Here is a 13,917-nt window from a genome sequence, read left to right on the forward strand (position 1 = left end):
ACCACTCTACAAATCCTATGCCTTCAGAATTATGCTAAATTGATTCTACCTGGAACCTATAAATGGAACAAAAAAGCCATAATGACAGCACATGTTCAGAGTATGGTTTCAGTTCAGTTCAGTTCAGTTCAGTTGCTCAGTCATGTCCAACTCTTTGTGACCCCATGAATTGCAGCACGCCAGGCCTCCCTGTCCATCACCAACTCCCGGAGTTCACTCAAACTCACATCCATGGAGTAGGTGATGCCATCCAGCCATCTCATCCTCTGTTGTCCCCTTCTCCTCCTGCCCCCAATCCCTCCCAGCATCAGGGTCTATTCCAATGAGTCAACTCTGCATGAGGTGGCCAAAGTATTGGAGTTTCAGCTTCAGCATCAGTCCTTCCAATGAACACCCAGGACTGATCTCCTTTAGGATGGACTGGTTGGAGCTCCTTGCAGTGCAAGGGACTCTCAAGAGTCTTCTCCAACACCACAGTTCAAAAGCATCAATTCCTCAGCACTCAGCTTTCTTCCCAGTACAACTCTCACATCCATACATGACTACTGGAAAAACCGTAGCCTTGACTAGACAGACCTTTGGAGAAGAGCTAATGCCTATCCTAAAGCTCTTTCAAAAAAATTGAAGAGGAAGGAACACTTACAAATTCATTCTATGAGGCCACCATCACCCTGATACCAAAACCAAAGACAACACAAAGAAAGAAAACTACAGGCCAATATCACTGATGAACATAGATGCAAAGGTCCTCAACAAAATTTTAGCAAACAGAATTCAGCAACACATCAAAAAGCTCATATACCATGATCAAATTGGGTTTATTCCAGAGATGCAACAACTCTTCAATATTCACAAATGAATCAATGTGATACACCATATTAACAAATTGAAAGATAAAAACCATATGATAGTCTCAATAGATGCAGAAAAGCTTTTAACAAAATTAAGCACCTATTTATGGTTAAAACTCTTTAAAAATGGGCTTAGAAGGAATCTAGCTCAACACAGTAAAGGCCATATATGATAAGCTTACAGTAAACATTATTCTCAATGGTAAAAAACTGAAAGCATTCCCCATTAGATCAGGAACACGACAAGGGTGTCCACTTTTGCCATTATTATTCAATATAGTTCTGGAAGTCCTAGCTACAGCAATCAGAGAAGAAAAAGAAATAAAAGGAATCCAGACTGGAAAAGAAGTAAAGCTCTCACTGTTTGCAGATGACATGATACTGTACATAGAAAACCCTAAAGATAGTATCAGAAAATTACTAGAGCTAATCAGTGAATTCAGTAAAGTTGCAGGATACAAAATCAGTACAGAAATCACTTGCATTTCTATATACTAACAATGAAAAAAAGAGCAATTAAGAAAACAATCCCATTCACCATTGCAACAAAAAGAATAAAATATCTAGGAATAAACCTACCTAAGGAGACAAAAGAACTGTATATGGAAAATTATAAACACTCATGAAAGAAATCAAAGATGACATAAACAGATGGAGAGATATTCCATATTCCTGGGTAGGAAGAATGAATATTGTGAAAATGACTATCCTACAAAATGCAATCTACAGATTCAATGCAATCCCTATCAAATTACCAATGGCATTTTTCACAGAACTAGAACAAAAATTTTCACAATTCATATGGAAACACAGAAGAGCCCGAATAGCCAAAGCAGTCTTGAGAAAGAAGAATGGAGCTGAAGAAATCAAGCTTCCTGACTTCATGTTGTATTACAAAGCTATAGTCATCAAGACAGTATGGTACTGGCACAAAAACAGAAATACAGACCAATGAAACAATACAGCCTAGAAATAAACACATGCACCTATGGGTACATTATTTTTTAAAAAGGAGGCAAGAATATACAATGGGGCAAAATAGCCTCTTCAATAAATGGTGCTGGGAGAACTGAACAGCTCCATGTAAAAGAATGAAATTAGAAGACTTCCTAACACCATACACAAAGATAAACTCAAAATGGACTAAAGACCTAAATGTAAGACCAGAAACTATAAAACCCTTAGAGAAAAATATAGGCAGAACATTCGATGAGATAAATCAAAGCAAGATTCTCTATGGCCCACCTTCTAGAGTAACAGAAATAAAAACAAAATAAATAACTGGAACCTAATTAAACTTAAAAGCTTTTGCACAGCAAAGGAAACTATAAGCAAGGTGAAAAGAAAACCCTCAGAATGGGAGAAAATAATACAAATGAAACAACTGACAAAGGATTAATTTCTAAAATATACAAGCAGCTCATACAACAACAATACCAGAAAAACAAACAACCCAACCAAAAAGTGGGAAGAAGACCTAAACAGACATTTCTCCAAAGAAGACATACAGATGGCTAACTAACACATGAAAAGATGCTCAATATTGCTCATTATTAGAGAAATGCAAATCAAAACTTCAATGAGATATCACCTCACACCGGTCAGAAAGGCCCTCATCAAAAAGTCTACAAACAATAAATGCTGGAGAAGGTGTGGAGAAAAGGGAACACTCTTGCACTGTTGGTGGAAATTTAAATTGATATAGCCACTATGGAAGACGGTGGAGATTCGTTTAAAAACTATGATTAAAACCACCATATGACCCAGCGATCCCACTCCTAGGCATATACCCAGAGGAAACCAAAATTGAAAGAGACACATGTATCCCATTGTTCATTGCAGCACTATTTACAATAGCTAGAACATGGAAGCAACCTAGATGTCCATTGACAGGTGAATGGATAAAGAAGTTGTGGTACATATACCCAATGAAATATTACTCAGCCATAAAAAGGAACACATTTGTGTCAGTTCTGATGAGGTGGATGAACCTAGAACCTATTTTACAGAGTGAAATGAGTCAGAAAGAGAAAGATAAATACTGTATTCTAACACATATATATGGAATCTAGAAAAATGGTTATGAAGAATTTATTTACAGGGTAACAGTGGAGAAACAGACATAGAGAATAGACTTATGGACATGGGGAGAGGTGAGGAGAGGGTGAGATGTATGGAAAGAGTAACATGGAAACTTACATTACCATATGTAAAATAGATAGCCAAAGGGAATTCGCTGTATGGCTCAGGAAACTCAAAGAGCAGCTCTGTATCAACCTAGAGGGGTGGGGTGGGGAGGGAGATGGGAGGGAGTTTCAAAATGGAGGGGATATACGTATACCTATGGCTGATTTATGTTGAGGTTTGACAGAAAGCAGCAAAATTCTGTAAAGCAATTATCCTTCAATAAAAATAAATTAATTAAAAAATTTATTTAAAAAATGCTAAATTTTAAAAATAAAGTGTAGTTGGGCTACTCCGAATCTTGCTTCCAGGTAAATTCTCCTTCTATTATTCATATGAATATTAAAATACAGTTATAGCATTGTAGGGTGACTGCAGCCATGAAATTAAAAGACGCTTACTCCTTGGAAGGAAAGTTATGACCAACCTAGATAGCATATTCAAAAGCAGAGACATTACTTTGCCAACAAAGGTTCGTCTAGTCAAGGCTATGGTTTTTCCTGTGGTCATGTATGGATGTGAGAGTTGGACTGTGAAGAAGGCTGAGCGCCGAAGAATTGATGCTATTGAACTATGGCGTTGGAGAAGACACTTGAGAGTCCCTTGGACTGCAAGGAGATCCAACCAGTCCATTCTGAAGGAGATCAGCCCTGGGATTTCTTTCGAAGGAATGATGTTAAAGCTGAAACTCCAGTACTTTGGCCACCTCATGTGAAGAGTTGACTCATTGGAAAAGACTCTGATGCTGGGAGGGATTAGGGGCAGGAGGAGAAGGGGACGACAGAGGATGAGATGGCTGGATGGCATCACTGACTCGATGGACGTGAGTCTGAGTGAACTCCAGGAGTTGGTGATGGACAGGGAGGCCTGGCGTGCTGTGATTCATGGGGTGGCAAAGAGTCGGACATGACTAAGCGACTGAACTGAACTGATAGCACTGTAAACATAAAATTTCATAAGATATAACTTCCAGACACAGTTGTTGGTTTTGTTAGCTTTGGTCTTCTATAGGCAACTGTGTTAAGTAGCAGTATTTGCCTAAGTCTTTGTGCACACTGATTTCTTAAACAGTTCTCTGTTGCTTATTTGTTGTAAATATGAAGAAACTCCACTTACAACAGAAATAATGGAAGTGATGAGACTTCTTATAGATAAGAGCAGGAGAATGTGTTTTATGGTGTCCTTTTCCCTTTCCCTATCTCTCCTCCTCTCCTTTTGCCTTTCCCTACTTCCCTCCCTCCCCTCTCCCCTCCCTACCATCCCCTCCTCTTGTTCCTCTTTCTCTTTTTTTGCTGCAGGAGTCCTCATAAACCCTAAGTTGTTCATTATCTTCTAAACAACTAGACCTTTCTAAACCTGCCCTGCTGTGTAAAATTCTGTGTATTTGTACTGGCTATTAATGCATCAATGCTCTAACATAAAAGTATAATCTATATGAAGGAATATATAGTTATTTTTAAAATAGATTTTTGAGTATAATATCTAACAGATATAAGAAATTCCATAGAACAAATGTATAAGTCAACCAGTTTTTATGAGGCAGACAACTTTAAAACCACCACCTAGGTTAAAAAATAGAATTTTGCCATGTATCTACCCTACCCACAACCCCTTTCCTCTTCTCAAAAGTAATCACAATTCTGACCGTCATAGCATTACTTCTTTCTTTATAAGTTTATCACCCAAATGTTATTCCTGGATTGCGAAGATCCCCTGGAGGAGGAAATGGCAACCCACTCCAGTAATCTTGCTGGGAAATACCATGGACAGAGGAGCCTGGCAGACTACAGTCCTTGGGGTCGCGGAGTCGGACACACAACTAAGTGACAAAGACTTAACTTAAGCACTAGTCTAGTTATACTTCCCTCTCTGCCAGAAGTCTCTCTCTCTGTCTTTTAAAATCTTTATTGAATTTCTTACAATATTGCTGCTGTTTTATGTTTTGGTTTTTTGGCCATGAGGCATATGGAATCTTAGCTCCTCAGAACAGATCAGATGAGATCAGTCGCTCAGTTGTGTCTGACTCTTTGCGACCCCATGAATCACAGCACGCCAGGCCTCCCTGGAGTTCACTCAGACTCACGTCCATCGAGTCAGTGATGCCATCCAGCCATCTCATCCTCTGTCGTCCCCTTCTCCTCCTGCCCCTAATCCCTCCCAGCATCAGAGTCTTTTCCAATGAGTCAACTCTTCACATGAGGTGGCCAAAGTACTGGAGTTTCAGCTTTAACATCATTCCTTCGAAAGAAATCCCAGGGCTGATCTCCTTCAGAATGGACTGGTTGGATCTCCTTGCAGTCCAAGGGACTCTCAAGTGTCTTCTCCAACGCCATAGTTCAATAGCATCAATTCTTCGGCGCTCAGCCTTCTTCACAGTCCAACTCTCACATCCATACATGACCACAGGAAAAACCATAGCCTTGACCAGACGAACCTTTGTTGGCAGAGTAATGTCTCTGCTTTTAAATATGCTATCTAGGTTGGTCATAACTTCCCTCCAAGGAGTAAGAGTCTTTTAATTTGATGGCTGCAGCCACAATCTGCAGTGATTTTGGAGCCCAGAAAAATAAAGTCTGACACTGTTTCCCCATCTATTTCCCATGAAGGGATGGGACTGGATGCCATGATCTTCGTTTTCTGAATGTTGAGCTTTAAGCCAACTTTTTCACTCTCCACTTTCACTTTCATCAAGAGGCTTTTTAGTTCCTCTTCACTTTCTGCCATAAGGGTGGTGTCATCCGCATAACTGAGGTTATTGATATTTTTCCCGGCAATCTTGATTCCAGCTTGTGTTTCTTCCAGTCCAGCGTTTCTCATGATGTACTCTGCATATAAGTTAAATAAACAGGGTGACAATATACAGCCTTGATGAACTCCTTTTCCTATTTGGAACCAGTCTGTTGTTCCATGTCCAGTTCTAACTCTTGCTTCCTGACCTGCATACAAATTTCTCAAGAGGCAGATCAGGTGGTCTGGTATTCCCATCTCTTTCAGAATTTTCCACAGTTTATTGGGATCCACACAGTCAAAGGCTTTGGCATAGTCAATAAAGCAGAAATAGATGTTTTTCTGGAACTCTCTTGCTTTTTCCATGATCCAGCGGATGTTGGCAATTTGATCTCTGGTTCCTCTGCCTTTTCTAAAACCAGCTTGAACATCAGGAAATTCACGGTTCACACATTGCTGAAGCCTGGCTTGGAGAATTTTGAGCATTACTTTACTAGCATGTGAGATGAGTGCAATTGTGCGGTAGTTTGAGCATTCTTTGGCATTGCCTTTCTTTGGGATTGGAATGAAAACTGACCTTTTCCAGTTCTGTGGCTACTGCTGAGTTTTCCAAATTTGCTGGCATATTGAGTGCAGCACTTTCACAGCATCATCTTTCAGGATTTGGAATAGCTCAACTGGAATTCTATCACCTCCACTAGCTTTGTTCGTAGTGATGCTTTCTAAGGCCCACTTGACTTCACATTCCAGGATGTCTGGCTCTAGGTGAGTGAGTACATGCTTGTGATTATCTGGGTCGTGAAGATCTTTTTTGTACAGTTCTTCTGATTATTCTTGCCAGCTCCCCAACCAGTGATCAAACCCAGGCCTCCTGCAGTGGAAGGCTAAATCTTAAACATTGGACCACCAGGAAATTCACGATATGCCTCTTTTTATTTCAGGGACTATCCTTCAATTATTGCAATTTATTTGTTGAATAAATGGTGTCCTTTGTCTCTAGAGTTTCCCACAGTCTTGATTTCACTTGATAACATTCTCTGTTGCAGTTTAATATGCTTCTCAGTCCTGAGTTTCCTGTAGATTAGTAGTTAGGTCTACAGGATTAATCAGATTTGGGTTTATTTTTGTTTGTCTTTTGGCTTCTTAGGCAGTGGTGTGTTCTATTTGGAGGTACACAATGTGGGTTTCCTCTCTTTTCTGTCATTTTAGCTGCCATTAATAATCAATGTCATCAGGCTTTAGGTTGATAATATTTCTGGATGTTTTGATTGTTAGAAGATAGTTCTCTAAAATAAGGAGAGAACTGTGGGAACAAGATTCCCTGATTTCTCACATGTTGGTAAATTTGTTGCCTTTCTATTTGAAAATCAGACTGGGTATAAAATCTTTGGCTCAGCTTTTCTTTCCTTGAGTATATTAAACATGCTATTCCATTTCCTGCTGGCATAATGATTGTTGTCAAAGTCTGACAACAATCTGGCTTTCTCTCCTTTATGAGCAATTTTGTCCTTTCACTGACTTTTTTCCCCTTAGACTCTAGTAGTTTTACTTGAATATGTCTCATTGCTTTGACTGGGTCAATTTCCTTTTATAATATGCAGTCTCAAATTCTATTTCAGATATATTTTCATGAACTATACTTTTTTGAAATTGTTCTGTTTCCTTCCTTTGATTGTCTTCTTTGAAGATTGAGAGCCTATGAAGAGTGAAACAATTTTGAACAGCTGCTTGAGGGACATCAACATAGGGGTGAAGAAATAAAGAATTGCCAATCAGTATTTAAAGCTGAACTGAGATTAAATGGCATTCACTTGTAGTGGAGCCAAGTTTGTATTGCAGAACTCAGCAGATATAAATAAAACAGATGTTTGGGTATGGTGACAAAGCAGATAGCATGGAACAGTAAGGGATTGAGGGATTCTAGGATGCTACTTATGGAGAAGGCAATGGCACCCCACTCCAGTACTCTTGCCTAGAAAATCCCATGGACGGAGGAGCCTGGTGGGCTGCACTCCATGGGGTCGCTAAGAGTCGGACACGACTGAACGACTTCACTCTCACTTTTCACTTTCCTGCATTGGAGAAGGAAATGGCAACCCATTCCAGTGTTCTTTCCTGGAGAATCCCAGGGATGGGGGAGCCTGGTGGGCTGCCGTCTATGGGGTTGCACAGAGTTGGACACGACTGAAGCAACTTAGCAGCAGCAGCAGCAGCAGGATTCTACTTAAAGTATAGCTGGAATAATTATCAACATATTCATTGCACAAATAAATGAAAAAAAATACATCTAGGTATTTCTGGGAGAGTTTCAATTTATTACTATTTTACTTAATTTTTTGTTTTCTTGAAATGATTTTCTATGTATTATGATTCTGAAGTATTTACTTATTTATGGCTACACTGGGTCTTGATTACACTGTGTGGGCTTTTCTCTTGTTGTGGAGAGTAGGGGCTACTCTCTAGCTGTGGTGTGCAGGCTTCTCATTGGGGTGGCTCCTCTTGTTGTGGAGCACAGGCTCTAGGCATGCAGACTTCAGTAGTTGTTGTGCATGGGCATTGTTGCCCAGCAGCATGTGGGATCTTCCTGGACCAGGGATCAAATCCTGTGTCCCCTGCATTGGCAGGTGGATTCTTTACCACTGGACCACCAGGGAAGTCCACTGCTTTATTTCAACTGAAGGGAACATAAATGTGTAAGTCAGTGGGGGTTAATTCTTATTCATTTGTAAGAATGTTCATAATATATCAACAAATCAGAAAAGATAACCTTGATAAACAATCTGTCTGGATTTTTTGTTTCAAACAAAAATATTCTGTGTGTGTATGTTATATCAGCTAGGTCACAAAAATAGTCACACATGGATTTTTGTTACACAGTAATAATGGCAATGAAAACAGTGCCTAGGAGTCAGGACTTTTTAGTTGGAAATTAGTTCTTATAAGTCACATTGGCAGATGTCTCAACAACATTATTTCTACTAAATTTTAGGTCTGTGGCACTGAAACTATCACTCAGAAAGTGAGCAAAGTTGATCTTTGTTCATAGGCTCTATTTCTGAAGTAGGAATTCTTCAGTTTCTGGTTATTTTCTACATTTACACTTACCTTGAAGTAATACTAGACATAATTGTAATGTTAGAAAAGTGTATTACTTTTTGGCCTCTTTTCCTCATAGTAGTGGTAAAAGGGCTCCTTGGTCAAATACTTTTTCACTCTCCTGTAAGATTCCCCGTGTTCCTCTTGTCATATCTGTACCTCTTGTCACATCTGCACAATAAGCACCATTGATGTTTATTGGTTGGTTTTCTTTGCCACTTTCCCCTAGGTGTCTGTTAAACAAGAGTTAAGATACTGATGTCATCTCAGATAAAAATGTTTATGTCCACATGGTCTTGCCCTGCATGGCAGAGGAGGGAGGAGCAAGCTAGATATACATCAAATATATATCCAAAGGAATTCTGCAAGCAACTTTAGAATCTCACATGAAGTTTTATTATTTCCAACCACAAACTCTTGTTCTTTCCATACCTACAAAGTCCATTCTTTCTTGATGCCCTCCCTTGTAGTTGTCCAGGCAGTAGCCATTTCTTGCTTGCTTTGACAAGAATGGTGAAATGCAGTTGGGATGCTTCACAGTGAGCTGAATAGGATCTTAAAGTGAGCTTCTTGACTAATTTGTTCAGCCTGCAACAATCTCCTTCTAAAGGATCTCAACCCATTTCTGTCCCTATCTATTGTTAAGATGCATTTTGGGGCTACTCTCCACAGATGGCTCCAGGATGCTGATGCTTTCACCAGGAACACCAGTGCCTAAACTCTTTGTTGGACCAAGGTGACATTGTAGATGCTGAATTCTTTGTTGTAACAACACTGCAGGTACTTGCACTTAGAGTACTGACACTGTATTAGAGGCCGTGCATCATGTTGCTGCCAAAGCTGTTGGCACCCATGCTACTGATTCTTTTGTTTTCAATGTCCTATGGAGATTTACTGCAGTAAAGCAGCCTCTTTGCTAAAGGGTTCAGACTCCAGTCTCCAAGGCCTGGCCTAAAATACAATCTGATATACACCATGCTATTGTTAAAGTCTACCTCTCCTCATCCTCAGATACTAATTTATTTCTGTTGAATCAGATTTGTTTACTTTCCCATACAACTGTTTCCCAGAAGAATCCTTAGGTCCTAGAACAATATCTTTTCTAGCCTCACCAATGATCCTGATAACGCTCAGATTGTATCTGGAGCCCCTGTTAACATTCTTCCCCTTCCCATTAACCCTAGTAAAAAGTTTGCTGTCTTTATTTAGAGTCTAACCCCACCCAATAACCAGCCTGAGCAACTGACAGTCCTTCCAGTGAGAGCTTACGCAACACTAAGTCATTGAGAAGAGACAAAAGTGGAGCCATCTGGTCTTGTTTATTAGCTCACACAAGTTGCCACAGCCCTGTTGATACTGACCCTGTCTGATGACTCATGGGACCCAGCAGGAAGCTGCTATTCAGTGCCTGCTTGGGACATGGTAATCTTTCTGTTGGGACATTGGTATATTTTATGAGATGTCTAATGGTCCTATCTTAGACGCACATCCCATAGCCATTTCCTTTTCAGAATCAGGAGACCTCACTATCCACACTGCCAAGAATCGGGATGCAGGCCTTTGTTTTTGTTATCCACATACCTCTTGCTTTCTATTTCCATTGTCTCGTAGCTCAAGGAACTATCCAGACTATAGGAAAAACCCCAGTGGCCCCACCATTCACAACCCTTACAAATTAATTTAACATACTTCTCCCATGTAGTTTAGCCAGAGTCAGGGTAGGGTGAGGTTCACAGGAACATTTTAAATATCTGTTAGAAAGAACTAAAGAGCCTCTTGATGAAAGTGAAAGAGGAGAGTGAAAAAGTTGGTTTAAAACTCAACATTTAGAAAACTAAGATCATGGCATCTAATCCCATCACTTCATGGCAAATAGATGGGGAAACAGTGGAAACAATGACAGGGCTTTATTTTTGGGGGCTCCAAAATCACTGCAGATGGTGACTGCAGCTATGAAATTAAAAGACACTTGCTCCTTGGAAGATAAGTTATGACCAACCTGCTACTGCTGCTAAGTCGCTTCAGTAATGTCTGACTCTGTGTGACCCCATAGACAGCAGCCCACCAAGCTCCCCCATCCCTGGGATTCTCCAGGCCAGAACACTGGAGTGGGTTGCCATTTCCTTCTCCAATATATGAAAGTGAAAAGTGAAAGTGAAGTCGCTTAGTCGTGTCTGACCCTCAGTGACCCCATGGACTGCAGCCTTCCAGGCTCCTCCATCCATGGGATTTTCCAGGCAGGAGTACTGCAGAGGGGTGCCATTGCCTTCTCCAATGACCAACCTGCTAAGTCGATTCAGTCATGTCTGACTCTGTGTGACCCCAGAGACGGCAGCCCACCAGGCTCCGCCATCCCTGGGATTCTCCAGGCAAGAACACTGGAGTGGGTTGCCATTTCCTTCTCTGGTGCATGAAAGTGAAAAGTGAAAGTGAAGTCGCTCAGTCGTCTCCAACTCTTCGCGACCCCATGGACTGCAGCCTACCAGGCTCTTCCGTCCATGGGATTTTCCAGGCAAGAGTACTGGAGTGGGGTGCCATTGCCTTCTTCATGACCAACCTAGACAGCATATTAAAAAGCACAGACATTACTTTGCCAACAAAGGTCCATCTAGTCAAAGTTATGGTTTTTCCAGTAGTCATGTATGGATGTGAGAATTGGACTATAAAGAAAGCTGAGTGGCAAAGAATTGATGCTTTTGAACTGTGGTGTTGGAGAAGACTCTTGAGAGTCCCTTGGACAGCAAGGAAATCCAACTAGTCCATCCTAAAGGAAATCAGTCCTGAGTTTTCATTGGAAGGACTGATGCTGAAGCAGAAACTCCAATACTTTGGCCACCTGATTCGAAGAACTGACTCATTTGAAAAGACCCTGATGCTGGGAAAGACTGAAGGTGGGAGAAGAAGGGGACTACAGAAGATGAGATGGTTAGATGGCATCACTGACTCAATGGACATGGGATTGAATAAGATCCAGAAGTTGGTGATGGACAGGAAGCCTGGCATGCTGCAGTCCATGGGGTCGCAAAGAGTTGGACATGACTGAGTGACTGAACTGAACTGAGAAAGCCTTGGAATAGGTATCTAGCATCTGCTTGAAACTTTTTTGTTCTTTTCCTTTTTGTAGATAGGTAGCTCCCCTGGTGGCTCAGACTGTAGAGTCTGCCTGCAATGCAGGAGGACCCATGGTCGACCCCTGGGTTGCAAAGATCTCCTGAAGAAGGAAATGGCTACCCACTCCAGTGTTCTTGCTGGAGAATTCCATGGACAGAGGAGCCTGGTGGGCTACGGGGCCGCAAATAGTTGGACATGACTGCGCGACTAACACTTTCACTTTCAGTTCACTCTTACTATCTTCAGCTTTGAGATTTTTAATTGAAATTGTGACCAAAAAGTCCCATTTGTAAGTCTGTAAATTTTCCCTCAATAAATGTCAATCTTCCCCCTGAGTATAGCAAAGTGCATGTACTTCCCTAACTCTTACCTGTTCTCTTAGTAATAGTCCTCTTCCAAGGCTGGAGAGGGCCCTTTCTAGCATCCTGAAATGCAGGCACACTTAGTGTGCTGGGGATGGATAGCATTGTGGGACTACCTCAAGGGGAGTGCTGGTCAGAGATAATGAGAAAAATAAAATAAGGAAGCATTTTATTTATTGTATTGTAGGGCAAACCAAGGAGAAGGCAATGGCAACCCACTCCAGTACTCTTGCCTGGAATAATCCCATGGGCAGAGGACCCTGGTAGGCTGCAGTCCATGGGGTCACTAGTAGTTGGACACGACCGAGCAACTTCACTTTCACTTTTCACTTTCATGCCTTGGAGAAGGAAATGGCAACCTACTCCAGTGTTCTTGCCCGGAGAATCCCAGGGATGGGGGAGCCTGGTGGGCTGCCATCTCTGGGGTCGCACAGAGTCAGACACGACTGAAGTGACTTAGCAGCAGTAGCAGCAGCAGCAGCAGCAGCAGGACAAACCAAGGATATGTACTTTAATTGCTTTCATTTACATAGTCACTAGTTAGTATAAATAAGTCAATTGTTAACATAGAATTCCAGGGCAGATAGTAAGCTCCTATATCCCAGGGATGCAAACACCTTATTTAATATATTGTGAGGGATAGGTAAAGAAGGGCATGAGACTGGCACTATGGAAAATACAGGTTATAGAGTGCTTTGTAAATAGCAAGTTACTGCAGCAGGCTACCTTGCTCATTAGGGGACTATATTACTAGATATAGACCATGCTCAGTTCAACTTTGGGATGCTATCAAGCACAAAGTTCATAGAAATTATGGGAATTAAAAGATTTGAAATGTGTATAACAGACCTTATGGGTAAGATCCAATGACTGGGGTGTACATGTGTATGTGGCAGTATTGCAAATTTTTGAAATTTTACAAGAAGACAAGGGTGTCTGATAAACACTCAGAGGAGATAGTGTGAAGAAGTGTACTTTCTCAAATATAAGGTGACCATCTTATTATCGATTGATTGATCAATTGGCAGACTTTCCTTTTATCCAGCATCACCTAATAATGTGTGGTAACCCAGGGTGGAGACTCCCTGACTGATATCTAACTGTGCTGCAATCTTTTAGTGACAGTGCCCTGCAGCCCTTCAGCCCAGATGACTGTCTCCTTTGAACAGTCTCCTCAGTTTTTGGAACAAAGCCAAAGGAAGCAAACCCCAGGGTTTTCAGGGAACTCTTTGGTTCATTCAACCAGGAAGCCCCACACCAGGACAGTCTCCAGGTGTCACACATGTGGTATGGTCACAGCATTCAGGGCAAAGCCAAGAACACATTTAATCGAAGGACAAATGAAACATGGGTTCAGTGGAAGGAGTAAGCCAAGACATTGAAACAAGGCTGCAGGGTGCACATCTATCAGTGAGGAAACCTTTAAACCTTCCAATGATGCATGATGGGAGTTTGGTCTAATGAACTATGAGACATTATTCTCTGTTAAATAGTAGGAATTCTTTCCACTTATAAATAAAAAGAGGAAAATAAAAACAAGTTTCCACATGGATCACTCCCAGCTGTATATGGTGCCTTGTAAATGT

The sequence above is a fragment of the Bos indicus x Bos taurus genome, chromosome X, assembly GCF_003369695.1.
Source record: "Bos indicus x Bos taurus breed Angus x Brahman F1 hybrid chromosome X, Bos_hybrid_MaternalHap_v2.0, whole genome shotgun sequence".
In the NCBI taxonomy this organism is placed as follows: Eukaryota; Metazoa; Chordata; class Mammalia; order Artiodactyla; family Bovidae; genus Bos; species Bos indicus x Bos taurus.